The sequence below is a fragment of the Balaenoptera borealis genome (genome assembly GCF_965194805.1).
Source record: "Balaenoptera borealis genome assembly, chromosome: 11".
Classification (NCBI taxonomy): domain Eukaryota; kingdom Metazoa; phylum Chordata; class Mammalia; order Artiodactyla; family Balaenopteridae; genus Balaenoptera; species Balaenoptera borealis.
Window position 1 is genome coordinate 43,243,922 of NC_138868.1, and position 15,832 is coordinate 43,259,753.

Genomic DNA, 15,832 nt, shown 5'->3' on the forward strand with positions numbered 1-15,832 from the left:
TGCATATACCATGCAAGCATATGTATGGGGTGAAGGATAGGCTGACTGAGCACAAATATTTTCTCTTTTAGGAACTCTGGATTTGGAGTCAGACGATATAGTTTCATATCCCAGCTTCCCCACTTAGAATCCATTGTGATCTCTGGCAAGTTGCTGAGCTCTCCAATCCTCTCACAGGGCAGTTGTAAAGATGAAATGAGATAATATAAATGCATTTATCCTGACTTCTCAATAACATTTACAAGGTATTACCTAAATATGCATTTCTGTGGCAATTCTTGCCAAACTAATTCACTAAATAAAAATAAAGAGCACTGGGTAGAGTGTCCGGTCCTGGGTTTGAGTCCTCACTCTATGCCCTAAATAGCTGCATGATCATTGGACAATTGGGAGCCCAGTATCTCATACATAAAATAAGGAGATTGAGTAGGATATTGTCTTACAGTCCTCACAGTCCTAAGGGTCCTCACTCTGTAATGATCCATGTGATTCTTGAGCACCTCTTCTCTGTAAGGCAGAGGCAGGCAAACATTAAAAGAAACTGTCTCTTGAGTCAGGATTATCTGAATTGACATAGCACACCAAGAGTCAGGGAAAGAAAGAAAAAGAGAGAGAGAGAGAGAGAAAAAGGATCTTGAAGAGGTGCTGATCCATCTCCTTGTTTCTGTCAGCTCATGCCAGCTTTCAAAAGTGAGACAGCTCAGGGGAGGTGGCTACCAGAGACACCTCATCTGATTCAGTACTAATAAGGGTTTTCATCCCCTTAGTCACCACTCACCTTTAGGCCTTAGGAATAGGGGGAGAGGGGTGGTACATAAAGTATGCTCAGTCGGTCATTGACCCTGAGGTTTGTTCTGAATGCAGCCATCTCTCTTCCCAGGCATATATGAGACTTCCATCAAAAATGGACTCACAAGTCCCAAACACAAAATTAGAAACTTTAAGGTAAAGAAACCCAAAATGATACTTGATAAAACTAAAGGGTAAGAAAATAAAGCTCTCAACCACATTTCAAGTTCAGTGTATTTTGCAGAATTTCACAGAAGCATGTACGGAAGACATTAAGTACTAAGTAAACAAAGATCAAAGCCATATCAACAAACCATTATACTACTGTGACCAAATAATGATAGCTAATTTTTTTTAACTGTGAACAATGTCAATGGGTTAAAATCTTAACATAGATCTCCTCATTTGAATGTTAAAGCAACCTTCTGAAGTAGGTACTGTAATCTACAATGTATAGTTGGGGCACTAGGCCTTAGAGAAATTAAGCCATTTACCCAAGATCATGGTTAAGGGGCAGCTATTATTTGAAATGAGGCAATCTAATTCCTGATCCCACTTTCCTGATCATGATACTACACTGCTGTGCAGCTTTGTGGACCTGGCTGAGATTTACTCAGTGTCAAGGTCTTCAGTCCAGCTTATGTGGGGTTAAATTCCTCAGAGAATATGAAGTAGAGTCCAAGCTACCTGAGCAGCTCACTGTGAGACAAGATTATAAACATGGAAAAGAAGTATTATCTTTAATCTAGTAATGATAGCCTCATGACAGTGTGCATGACAAAGCTCGCTTAAACTTCAAAATACAGGAGTGTAGAGATTATTTTAGATGAAGAGACTGAGGTCTAAGAGACTAAGTAATTTATCCACATGAAAGACTAATAGAGTTTTGGGCTGCAAGTAATAGGAAACTTCACTCAAATGGTCTTAAGCAGTGAGGAAATATATTAATCGGACTTATTAAGTCTAGAGACAGGGTAGCCTTCAGAGTCAGCACATCTGGGTTCCAGCTGTACCTTTCTGCAATTCTCTTGGTTCTTTCCTCCATCATGGATTGGCTTTCATCTCACAAAGAGGCAAAAGTGGTTCCAGGCACCCCATTTAAACATGACAATGTGCAAAGGAAGAGGGGACCATCTCTCTCTGAGTCTCTATTTTAGGAATGAGGAAATCTTTTTTAGAAGCCTATCCCAGTAGACTTCACATCTCATTGCCAGGATTGACCCACTCCTACACTGATCACTGGTAAAGGGAAAGGGATTGCCACTCTTGGACTTGAGGTGGATGGAGAGTAAGTAGCAAATAACCATCAAGATGACAGCAACATACCATGCTGCATCTCCAGACAATGTCTGTTTTGGCCCAGAAGACCTGCTATGGTCCCTGACCAGACTCTCTTGTTTAGTATTCTCTGCCAGGAACATGTCTCATCACATCTCAGGACTCCTTGGACTAAGAGATGGAGATACCAGACCCACAAGACATTTTATCTAATATAATGGATGAGCTCAGCCATAATTCAAGTATCAGGGAGACTTTTGAGGGGCCCATTGGTTAGGCCACAGCCACCAGGCAAGGGGACGAAGTCCCTAGGAAGAGGGCACTGGCAAGAGTGAGGCAGTGTAGCAAGAGCTAAAGTACAAAAAGAAAAGAACACCAAGATTCAAGGGGCCCAGTGTTCCTTTACTCTCTGAGAACATAAGAGCAACACAGGTACTCACTAATCCATACTAGAACTCCTAGACTGGGAAGACAAATGATACTAAACTTCATCAGATACATGGACTTCAGATTCTTTCATAATCCTATAACCTTATAAAATTTGGGAACTAGGACAGGGCAGATCCTGGGTCAGACCTGATGCAAGAGCCCCAGTGGAAGAGCTGGGGGGACAAAGACAGAACCAACACTAGGGTCTCCCTCCTTGGATGTGGAAGTCAAATGACCTCCTTTTAGACTATGCAAGGCCCTGGAATTTTAGATAGTTCAAGGAGAATAGGAAGCTCTAAGAGGGAGATTTGGAATCTTCTATTGACCTAGCAGATCGGGGCACTAGTGATTTACTGAAAAAAAATGGGCTGTGACAATAATTCTATCCTGATTTTTGGGGGTGGTTTATACTGGTTGTACATATAATGTACAGCTGATTTAAAAACTTATGATACAGCTATACATTTATACATTTATTTCACAGAAAGATGTCCACAACATATTGTGAGGGCAAAAAAGCAAGTTATAAAATAGCACATGTACTATGATCCCATTTATGTAAAATGATTCACAAAGATAAGTAACAAGTATGTCTTCTTTATTTGCTTGAGTATAAAATAAAGTCATATTCTTTTACTGTTCAAATGATAATAACCTCAAGGCTATTCTTCTCAGCTTAGCAGAAAATACAATTTACCTTCTTGAGTCTCCTGCCCCAAGATTCCTCAGTGACATTCTTCAATGTCAATTTTGTTGATCTTTTCACAGAACCAACTTTTGGTTTTGCAATTTTTTTCCCACTATTTTTCAATTTTTTATTTCATTGATCTCTGCTTTGGTCATTATTGTCTTCTTTCTAGCTTTGGGTTTAGCTTGTTTGAAGGTGCAGCGCTAGGTTATTCCTCAAATGACAAGACTCTTATATGAATCTTCTGAATCAGTGCCCCTTGCCACTGCTAAGAAAGCTTGAGGATTCAAATGCATCACTGCTTTCCAAAGTAGGCCTTGACTTCCCGACTTATAGCTCTTGATGGACAGGCTTTTCCATTGCTCCCATATACACCACTTGCTAGGATCACAAGCTTCCTCTCTTATGAACTGAAACAGGCAGAAGCTGATGTCTGCTGCCCCATTAACCCTAAACCTTCCTCACACTTAATTTCAGGGAAGAAGCCAGTCTACCACCTTCTGTCTTTTTGTTGGTCATGGGCATTTTTTGTCTCAGGGACCAGTTCTCTTCCACCCCAAATTGTTTAAGACCACTGCTTCAATTACTCTGAATATCAAAGAGGGATCTGGAACTTGCCCCTCTTAGAGGCACCAGTGATCCTTATATACATTTTTCCCTCTGTGGTAAATGTATATAAGGTAAATGTATATGACTCTGCATATCACACACATACATGGAAATATAACTAGAAGGATTTTCACCAAAATGCTGACAATGGTCATGGACTAGTTTGGGTAGTGTCTGCTTTAAAAAAAAAAAAAAAAATATATATATATATATATATATATATATAGAGAGAGAGAGAGAGAGAGAGAGAGAGAGCGCTGACTTTTTAGAATGGTAAGCATATATATTTTTTATAATCAGAAGAGTAATAAAGAGCTAGCACTTATTAATTACTTACTACGTGCAAAAGCTTTACATTTAATCCTTCACAAAACCTCTATGAGGTAGCTACAATTACTGTCCTCATTTTACCAATGAAAAAACTGAAGCACAGAGAAGTTAAGCAACTTGCCTGAGTCACACAGCTGGAAGTAACAGAGTCAGGATACAAACCTAGGCAGTTTGTTTTTACCTTCTTTGTACTATACTGTATAAACAATTTTTCTTGGAGTGGGAAGGAGTAAATTAGTGAGAACCCAAAGATGAATGTAAATTATGTGCTCAATATATTAATATTAAATTGTTTGTGAGTTACTAAAAGATGAATGTTCTGGCTGGGCCAAAAGATATATTTCAGGATCTTGCCACATTTTCATCACTGATAAAAAGCTGAAAGTATTTAAGTGCTCCTACAGCATATTCATATGCATGACCAAATGTTCTTTGCTTTTCAAATTTGGCTTGCTCACCAATACTTATTGTTTCCAGAAATTATGCTTTTATATTATTGTGAATCTGGAAGCTTTTTCTAACATTTTACTAAAGACCTGGGGCAAAAATGATCACTAATCAGACACTGCAAATGGTAGATCTCCAAGAACATTCTGCAACTTAAAGCAAGTTGCAGTTTTATAGAGATGCCCCAGCCAGACAGGCAGTTTTTAGAAATTATTTTGCAAGTTAAGACAACATGTATGATTATATAGTCAATCATGTTTTAAAGGAAATGTAGGTGAGCAGGAAGGTGAGGTGAAAAGGTTGGATTACTGTACATGGGTGGAAAGAACAAGTAAAGAGACTAAGGTGACTTCTAGTTTCTTGACTTGAGTGATCAGGGATGTACCGATGCCACTGACCAGGATAGAAAACAGAAGAATGGCAGATTGTGGGGAAAATAATGAACTGGATTTTAAGCATTAAGTTGTGAGACATGTGAAGGATGTCTAGGTGGGGGTGGCTGGTAGAGTGTTGGAGATGCAGGTCTGGGATTTGTGATGTTTCGGCTGGAAGTGCCAGTATGCGAGTAATTAGCATATATACTTCAAGTTGTCAGACTCTGAATAAGTTACTCAGCTTCTCTGGGTCTTAGGATCCTCACATACAAAGTAAGGATGATTTAGTAGTTCCTTCACAGAGACATTAAGAGGATTGAATCAACTACTGTATGTAGAGTGCCTGGTATAGGGGCCAGCACGGTGCAATGACTGAATGAGTGACACAGAGAGGTGGATCATTGACTGATGGTGACAGGTCTAGGTGGCCAGGGGACTTACAGTATCATCAGGCAGAGTGAGCACCTCTGAACTGGAGCAAGTTGACTTCTGTACCATTATGTTAATAAAACTTGGACTAGATTGTATACATCCAATATATTAATAAACTCCTCTGAAAGTAGACTAAGACCTAGCAGAGAATTAGTGTCAGAGAGGAAGTGACATAAGTATAGTCACTTTATAGGGCTTTAAAGGAATATATTCTTGAGAAATTATTGCACAACAGAAGAGGCTATGGTAATATAATAATTTAGCTCTATTGTAGAAGTTATTTTTGTAAAAATTTTAAGTTACTTTCATTAATATTTTTCCACCACAATAGGCATTGCTAGCCTATAAAACACAGTATGTTAGAGTACAATGAACTTTAGGTTTGGAGTCAGAAGGCCTGGGATTGAGTTCTGGATTCATCATTTACTGGCCCCAAATCCTGTGCTCTACATGTATTTAATGGCATTGTTACCATCCACCGGTAGTTCAAACTTGTCATCTTCTGATTCTCCCTTTCCCTTAACCCTCCAAATCCAACTGATTGCCCAGTTCTGACATGCCTGACTCCTAGAATCTCTTTAGTCTACCTGTTTGTTCTCATCCTCATTGAGTCAGCCTTTGTTGGCACTGTCATCATCCCATGCCTGACTACTCCAACAGCCTCCAACTAATCCACCTCCTCCAGTGTAGCGGCCACACTGGCTCCAGAGTTACCTTCTTAAGACATTACTCTGCTGATTTTGTAAGCAGTGGAAATACACAGATATTTCAAAAATCCAAGCTCTTTAGAATGGCATAGAGGCCCTTTACAATCTGGTTGCTACTGAGTTTCCCAGGCTCAACCCCATGAAGTCTCATTACGTATGTAACTGATGCTCTTGCTAGTCAATGGAATTTTCACCATTCTCTCACTGCCTTGGTCTTCTGTGCTCCCTTGCATGTGATTTTTTTCTGCCTGAAAACCTCTCCCCCCTCTACTTTACATAGCAAATTTACTTACACTCTGTGAGATTCAACTCATTACTCTTAGGAAATATTTCCCAACTCTCCCCATCACAGTTGAGGACTTCTTCCTCTGTGTTATAATTACTTTACATATTTACAACCAACAGTGAGGTTCTTGAACTTATTTCCCCTTATATTCCTGGAACCTGGCCAAGGGTGTGGTACATAATAGAAAGTATTCAATTTTAGAGTGCTTTCTAAAAAAGTACGCCTGGACAAATCTCTGCTTTTCTGAGCCTCAGTTTCCTCATCTGTAAAGTTAGAATAATAATACCTACCTTGTAAATCAAACCCAATAATTTGCATAAGAGCACTTTTTAAGCCATACATTTTTGTAACATTTAACTTTTGATGTCTCCAAGTATCCGTTCTCTATGCATCAATCTAACACTTAGGTAATAGACTCTTAATAATGTTTGTTGAATTACGCCCAATTCAAAGGCATTCTGCCTTAGCCAGGCTAGTCACCGTGACAACACAAAGGATCAGGAACATCTGAATGAACAAAATGTCAAACTAGCCCTTTTATTTGTGTTACCCTGGGGCGTTTCTCCTCTCTTCCTGCTTGATGGCAGCATTGCCCAAGTGCAGTATCAAGAAGCTACACCAGGGGGCTCCCCTGGATTTTCCAAATGAAGTCTGTAAAAACATCCTTCACCACCCTGAAGTATTAAGTATTTGCTTTCTTTCAGAACAAGGCAACAGAGAAACACAAGACAAGTCGCAAGCCTGGAAACAGTACCTTTTATTTATATCAAACCACTGTCTGAGACTTTCTTAGTTTTTCTTAGTCTTTTAAAGAGCTGACAGAGAGATTTATTAGTCCCCATTACTGAAGGGATTTAGGAACTGTAAGTCATTCAACTGAGGACTACAATGAATTATTTATTATCAACAGGCTTGATCCCAAGTTGAGCCAAATAGAAGACAAACCTGATAATAGAAATATTTAATTACTCTGTTCCCAAAACCAAATAAATGAAAATACATTTGTTGCTTTTCTTCTAAAAAAAGCTACAAGTTGTAATGCAAATAGACCTAGATAAGAAGTCAAGGACTGGTTCTAATGCTGGATGTACTTCCAACTTCCACTACTTGTGTGATCACTCACCTTTAGATTTCAACTTTTTCGTCCTTAAATGAGGTTTTGGGGTGATGCTGTTTATAAAAATCAGCTTTAATGACATATTATTTGCATATGCAATGCACCATTTTTAAGTGTAATTTGAAGAGTTCTGAAAATGTATATAGTCTTGTAACTACCACCATTATCATGATATAGAACATTTCATTTTCATCACCACAAAATCCTGACCCTTGGCAAACAATCTCCTTCCCTTATCCCTGGCCCATGGAAAACACAGATCTGATTTTTATCACTACAATTTTGCCTTTTCAAAAATTTCATGTCTGATTTCTTTTATTTGGCACAATGTTTTTGAAATTCATCAGTGTTGTGCATATCAGTAACTTGTTTATTTATTGCTGAATTGTATGCCATTGTATGAATGTATCAAAGTTTTCTTCTATTTGTCAACTGATGAACATTTTGGGTTGTTCCCAGGTGTTTTGGGTTTTTTAAAATTTTTATTAATAAGTCTACTGTGAAGACTCATATACAAGTCTTTGAGTGAACATATTTTTTCATTTCTCTTGGGTAAACACCCAATAAGTGGTATTGCTGGGTTAGATAGTAAGTGTACATCTAGGTTTATAAGGAACTACAGACTGTTTTCTAAAGTGACTATACCATTTCTCATTCCCACTGGCAATTGTAGACAATCTAGTCGTTCCATATACTTTTTAACACTTGGTATTGTCAGTCTTTTTCATTTTAGCCTTTCTTTTGCAGGAGGGGGCCCCCTTCCAGGGCCTGAGAGTGGGCTCTTGTCTAACACTCAGAAATGAATTGTCTAAGGAGACACACACGCTGACAAAGCAAAAGGCTTTATTGGGAAGGGGCACCCAGGTAGAGAGCAGTAGGGTAAGGGAACCCAGGAGAACTGCTCTGCCACGCTTGCAGTCTCAGGTTTTATGGTAATTTTGGGGTTAGTTTCTGGGTTGTCTCTGGCCAATCATCTTGCTTGGCCCATGTTTGGTGACTCAGGGTCCTTCCTGTTGGTGCGCACATCTCAGCCAAGATGGATTCTAGCATGAGGGTTCTGGGAGGTTGGCAGGACATATCATCTCCTCCTTCCTCCTTTTGGCCTCTCCCAAATTCTCCCAATTAATTTTAGGTAACACTGCATTCTTTATCAGGACCTCCTGTTGTGAGACAACTTGGCCAAGCAGTTATCATTGTGCCTGGCCAAGGGGGGGTGGTTTCAGTCAACGGTTCCCTAACAGTTCTAGTGGGTATGTAACTGTCTCTAATGGTTACTTTAATTAGCATTTCTCTAATCAATAATGATGTTGAGCATCTTTCTTGTATTTATTTGTCCTTCATATGTCTTTTTTAGTCAAAGAAGATATCTTTAAATCTTTTACCCATTTTTTAAATTGAGTTGTTTGTCTTTTTCTTACAGAGTGCCTTGTATATTCTGGATAAATGTCATTATCAGATAGATTTTTTTCAAATATTTTAACCCAGCCTGTGGCTTGCCTTTATAGTTTCATAATAGTTTCATTTGAAGAGAAAACCACTGGTACATATGTCAACACTCAAATTCTTTAGATCTCAATTTCATCACACTTAAAATGAGGTCTTTGGGTAAATGTTCTTTTCTTTTTATGATGGTTTGATTGAGGAATATTTCACATACCATAAAATTTACCCTTTTAAAGTGTGCAATTCACTGGTTCTTAGTATAGTCACAGAGTTGTGCAACTATTGAAACTGAGCAGGACCCTGTGGGGCCCTCCTGGGCACAAAAGCCTTTCGTGTCCCAGTTTCTTATTTGCAAGATAAAGGCTTCAGCCTCCTAGACCTCCCTGAGTTCCAAAGAGCAGATTCAAACAGTCGCTAATCAGGGAAGTAAAGGAATGCAGAAACAAATGAGGAACAATCAGGAAACTATAGTGCAGCTATTAAAGCAGGATCCTGGTTCCTCCTCAAAGAATATACATAACAATGTCTTTGACTCAAGAACTAAGGCCCCCATTCAGGGGGAAGATGATAACTTCAGGTTGAGCACAAGATTCCTTGTGCACACCGACCTGTTACCTCAACCAATCAGAAGACAGTCACACACCCTGTAGCCTTCACCCCAAATTTTGCCTATAAAAACTTGTCCCCAAAAAACATCGGGGACAAGCAACCCAAACAAAACATCGGGGAGTTTGTGTTTTTTGAGCATGAGCCGCCCATTCTCCCTGCTTGGTCCTGTAATAAACCTTTGTCTGCTTCAAACTCCAAAGTTCTGGTTTGTTTGGCCTCACTATGCGTCAGGCACAAGAACTTGCATTTGGTAACACTATCATCACTATGTAATTTCAGAACATTTTCATAACCCCCAAAAGAAACTCTATGCTTGTTAGCAATCATTCCTCCCTTTCCCAGCACCTGGCAACCATTAATCTAAGTTCTGTCTCAATGAATTGACCGATTCTGGACATTTCATATAAAAGGAATCATACAATATTTGGTATGTGGTGTCTAGCTTCTTTCATTAGCATAATGTTTTCAAGGTTCATCCATGTTGTAGTATATGCTAGTACTTCATTAATTTTTATTGCTGACTAATATTCTGTTCTATAAATATACCACATGTTGTTTATCCATCCATCAGTTGATGGATATTTGGATCATTTTGACTTTTTACTTTTTATGAGTAACACTTTTTATGAACATTTGTGTGCACATATTTTCAGTTCTCTTAGGTACATACCTAGGAGTGGAATTTCTGGGTCATATAACTCTATACTTAACATTTTGAGGAAATACCATATTGTGTTCCAAAGTGGCAGCACCATTTTACATTTCCACCAACAAGGTATGAGAGTCCAGTTTCTTCACGTTCTCACTAAAACTTTTTTTCACCACATATTTCTTTACTTAAATAATTTTCTGCATTATTTATTGAAGTCTTTTTTTCCCCTGCTAATTCTTAGTTATGTTTGTATTTTTTTTTAATACCCATCCCATGGGTATGCAGTGGTATCTCAATTGTGGGGGTTTTTTTGTTTGTTTTGTTTGTTTGTTTTATTTGGCTGCACTGGGTCTTCACTTGTGGCATGTGGGATCTAGTTCCCTGACCGGGGATCAAACCCAAGCCCCCTGCATTAGGAGCATGGAATCTTAGCCACTGGACCACCAGGGAAGTCCCTCAGTTGTGGTCTTGATTTGCATTTCCCTAATGACTAATGATGTTGAGCATATTTTCATGTGCTTATGACCATTTGTATATCTTCCTTGAAGAAGTGTCTATTAAAATCCTTTGCCCATTTAAAAACTGGGTTGTTTGTCTTTCTGTTGTTGAGTTGTAAGAGTTCTTTATATACTCTGAATATAACTCCTTTATTTAATATGTAATTTGTAAATATTTTCCCCTATTCTTTAGGTTGTCTTTTCACTTTCTTGACAGTGTCCTTTGGCACAAAAGTTTTTAGTTTTGATGAAGTTCAATTTATCTTTTTTCTTTTGGTTGCTTGTGCTTTTGGTGTCATATTTAAGAAACCACTGCCTAATAAAAAGTCACAAAGATTTACTCCTATGTTGTCTTCTAAGAACTTTGTGATTTTAGTTACATTTAGGCCTTTGATCCATTTGAGTTGGATTTTGTTTGTGGTGTGAGTAGGAATCCAGCTTCATTCTTTTATATGTGGATACTCAGTTGTCCCAATATCATTTGTTAAAAATACTATTATTTCTCCATTGAATGGTCTTGGCATCCTTGTCAAAAATCAAGTGACATAAACAATGTGGTACTGGCATATGGACAGACATATATATAGACCAAAGGAATAAAATAGAAAGCCCAGAAATAAACTCTTTTCTTATGTGGTCAAATGATTTTTTTTTTAAATTTTTATTTATTTATATTTATTTTTGGTTGTGTTGGGTCTTCGTTTCTGTGCGAGGGCTTTCTCTAGTTGCGGCAAGCGGGGGCCACTCTTCATCGCGGTGTGCGGGCCTCTCACTGTTGTGGCCTCTCTTGTTGCGAAGCACAAGCTGCAGACACGCAGGCTCAGTAGTTGTGCCTCACGGGCCTAGTTGCTCCGTGGCATGTGGGATCCTCCCAGACCAGGGCTCGAACCCGTGTCCCCTGCACTGGCAGGCAGATTCTCAACCGCTGCGCCACCAGGGAAGCCCTGGTCAAATGATTTTTGACAAGGATGCCAAGACAACTCAACGGTAAAAGGTCAGCCTTTTTAGCAAATGGTGCTGGCAAAACTGGATATCCACATTTAAAAGAATAAATGGACTTTTATCTAACATAACATACCAAAATTAACTCAAAATGGATCAAAAACTTAAATGTAAGGCCTAAAAGTATAAAACTCTTACAAGAAAACATAGGACAAAAGCTGCACAACATTGGATTTGGCAATGATTTCCTAGATGTGACACCAAAGGCACAGGCAACAAAATAAAAAGTAGGCAAATTACACTTCATGAAAATTTAAAAATTTTGTGCATCAAAAGACACTATCAAGGGCTTCCCTGGTGGCGCAGTAGTTGAGAATCTGCCTGCCAATGCACGGGATGTGGGTTCGAGCCCTGGTCTGGGAAGATCCCACATGCCGCGGAGCGACTGGGCCCGTGAGCCACAACTGCTGAGCTTGCGCGTCTGGAGCCTGTGCTCCGCAACAAGAGAGGCCACGATGGTGAGAGGCCTGCGCACCACGGTGAAGAGTGGCCCCCCACCTGCCGCAACTGGAGAAAGCCCTCGCACAGAAGAGAAGACCCAACACAGCCAAAAATAAATAAATTAATTAATTAATTAATTTAAAAAAAAAAGACACTATCAATAAAAGGGCAACCCAAAGGATAAAGGAAAATATTTGCAGATCATATATATGTTAAGAGATTAATATTCAGAATATATAGAAAACTCTTAAAACTCAACAACAACAAAAACAAACAAACTGATTAAAACTTGGGCAAAGGACTCAAACAGACATTTCTCCAAAGAAGATATATAAATGGCCAATAAGGGGAAATTCCCTGGTGGTCCAGTGGTTAGGACTCCATGCTTCCACTGCAAGGGGCATGGGTTCGATCCTTGGTTGGGGAACTAAGATCCCACATAGCCGCATGGCACGGCCAAAACAAAAAACAAAAATTAAAAAAGTTGTCAGGACTTCCCTGGTGGTCCCGTGGTTAAGAATTCACCTTCCAATGCAGGGGATGCGAGTTCGATCCCTGGTCAGGGAACTAAGATCCCACATGCTGCAGGGCAGCTAAACCCATGTGCTGCAACTACTGAGCCCGTGTGCCACAACTAGAGAGAAACCTGCGCCGCAACGAAGATCCCACGTGCCACAACAAAGACCCCACACACCCAAAAATAAAAAATTTTAAAAATTAAAAAGTTGTCTATATTGGGCTTCCCTGGTGGCGCAGCGGTTAAGAATCCGCCTGCCAATGCAGGAGACACGGGTTCGAGCCCTGGTCTGGGAGGATCCCACATGCCATGGAGCAACTAAGCCTGTGCGCCACAACTACCGAGCCTGCGTTCTAGAGCCTGCGAGCCACAACTACTGAGCCCGCGTGCCACAACTACTGAAGCCCGTGCGCCTAGAGCCCGTGCTCTGCAACAAGAGAAGCCACCGCAATGAGAAGCCTGCGCACCGCAACGAAGAGTAGCCCCCGCTCAGCACAACTAGAGAAAGCCCGCGCACAGCAACAAAGGCCCAACACAGCCAAAAATAAATAAATTTATTAAAAAAAAAAAAAAAGTTGTCTATAAATGGCCAATAAGCACATGAAAAGATGTTCAACATCACTAATTATTAGGGAGATGCAAATCAAAACTATAATGAGATACCTCCCCACATCCATTAGGATGGGTACTATCAAAAAAAAAGAAGAGAAAAGACAAAAAAAACACACATGTTAGTGGGGATGTGGAGAAACTGGAACCCTTGTACATTGCTGGTGGGAAAGTAAAATGGTACAGCTACTATGGCAGTTCCTCAAAAAATTAAAAATACAATTACCATATGATCTAGAATTCCACTTCTGGGTATATGCCCAAAAGAATTGGAATCAGGGACTCAAATAGACATTTGTACACCCATGTTCATAGCAGTATTATTCACAATAGTTCAAACATGGAAGCAACCTAAGTGCCCATCGATGGATAATTGAATGGTACAATGTAGTATAAACATACAGTGGAATATTATTTAGCCTTAAAAAGGAAGGAAATTCTGACATATGCTACAACATGGATAAACCTTGAGGACATTATGGTGATTGAAATGAGCCAGTCACAAAAAGACAAATACTGCACGTTTCTGCTTATATGAAGTAGATATTTAGAGTAGTCAAAATCTAGAGAGAGAAAGTAGAATTGTGGTTGCCAGGGGCTGGGAGGAGGGGTTATTGTTTAATTGGTATAGGGTTTCAGTTTTACAAGATTAAAAGTTATGAAGATGAATGGTGGTGATGGTTGCACAACATTATGAATGTACTTAATACCACAGAACTGTACACTTAAAAATGACTAAGATGGAAAATTTTAAGTTATGACATTTTACCTCAATAAAAAAAATTTTTTTTAAATTAACTGATAATAAACGTAATGGTTTATTTCTGGACTCTCAATGCTATTCCATTGATCTTTATGTCTAGTCTTATACCAGTACTACACTGCCTTGATTACTGTAGCTTTTCAGTACGTTTTGAAATCATGAAATGTAAGTCCTCCAACTTTGTTCTTCTTCAGATTTGCTTTGAATAAGAAAGCAACTTTGTTTCTTTCAACTATGTGTTCTATGAGGTAAATATTTAAAGAACGTTTATAATATACCCAAAACTTACATAAGCATCTAATATAATCCTCATAAAAATCCTGTAAGGTAATATTATGATTTTATTAATTAAACAATCATATTTTTACCATCTATTATGTGTCAGGCATTGTGGATGCAAGATACTGGGGCTGCAAGATATGCAACATGATCCCCATTCTCACACATGAGGGAACTGAGGCTCAGAAAGTTTAGGTAACTGTCCTGAATTAGAATGGAGTTCTCGTGACTCCAAGTCCCATAATATTTTCACTGCAGAAAGGCTGATAGTTTGATTCCTTTTGCAGTTTTCAAACATCTTCTATACTTCCTCTCTGGTCTGAGCTAGCGAAGTGGCCACCTGAGTGGCATGAGGACCAGGATAAATACTGGATCTTACAGCCTTCTCATTTAGGTGGGAGATCATTCAATTGTTGGTTCATTTAAAGAATATTTATTCAGGGACTACTGTGTGCCAAGGATTAGTGATATAATCAAGAATAGACAATGTCACTGCCGTCATGAAGTTTACTTTCTTGCACAGGAGACATATAACAAGAAATTTCACAAATAACAAAATAATTATGGCAAATAATTGCATATTGCTGTAAAGAAAAGGAAAGTCTGCCATAATTGAGAATATCAGGGATAACTACTAAGCAAAGAGCACAGTGATACTAGAGAGATAAGCAGGCAATGATTACAAGGTGTTGTAGGTTACTCCAGAACTGACTTATCCAAAATACAATTAGAAGTGATTAAAGGATTTTAAACCAAAGAATGTTGTGATCTGATTTATATTTTTAAAAGCTCACTCCTGCAATATGTATAGAATGGATTGAGTGTATAGAGTAAACAAGGTTAGAATCTTGAAGTCCAGCTAAGAGGCTATTGAAGCTGTCAAAATGAAAGAAAGATGTGTTAGACAAGGATAGTACTAGTGGAGATACATGGAGAAAAGTAAAAATATTCTAGATGTATTTTGGAAACGAAAATAACAGGTTGACCCTCAAGTTTCTGGCTTTCCTAACTCACTGGATGGTGGCATCATATGCTGAAATGGGGAAGAATAGAAGAGAACTAGAGAATATATAGGTTTAAAAAAATCATCCAGAATTCCATTTTAGACATGTTGTGTTTGAAATGCCTATGAGACATTCAAAAGGCATGTAGGATAAGGGTCAGTGTCTTCCAGCAAGAAAAGCAGCTGAGGAAGAGAGCTTACTGTAAAGGGAAGTCTGACTTCCAGGGTGCTGGAGCAGGTGTCAGAGGAAGGAGACCATTATCCTGAGAACAGAGAAAAAAGAACCAAGAACTAAGAGTGCTACTGCAGCTCATCTTAGCAAATATTTATTGAAAACCCATAAGAATCACCCTGAGGCTACTCTCAGATAATAGGAAGAGGCATGAACTTGAAAAGAAAAGACATGGTTTAAAGTCTGGTGACTTTGGCAAAGTTTAAACTTCTTTGATTTTTGTCAGATGATTGTGAAGATTAAAAGGAAAAATTCATGTGAAAGCATGTGGCTGTATAAATGGAGGTTTATATTGTACC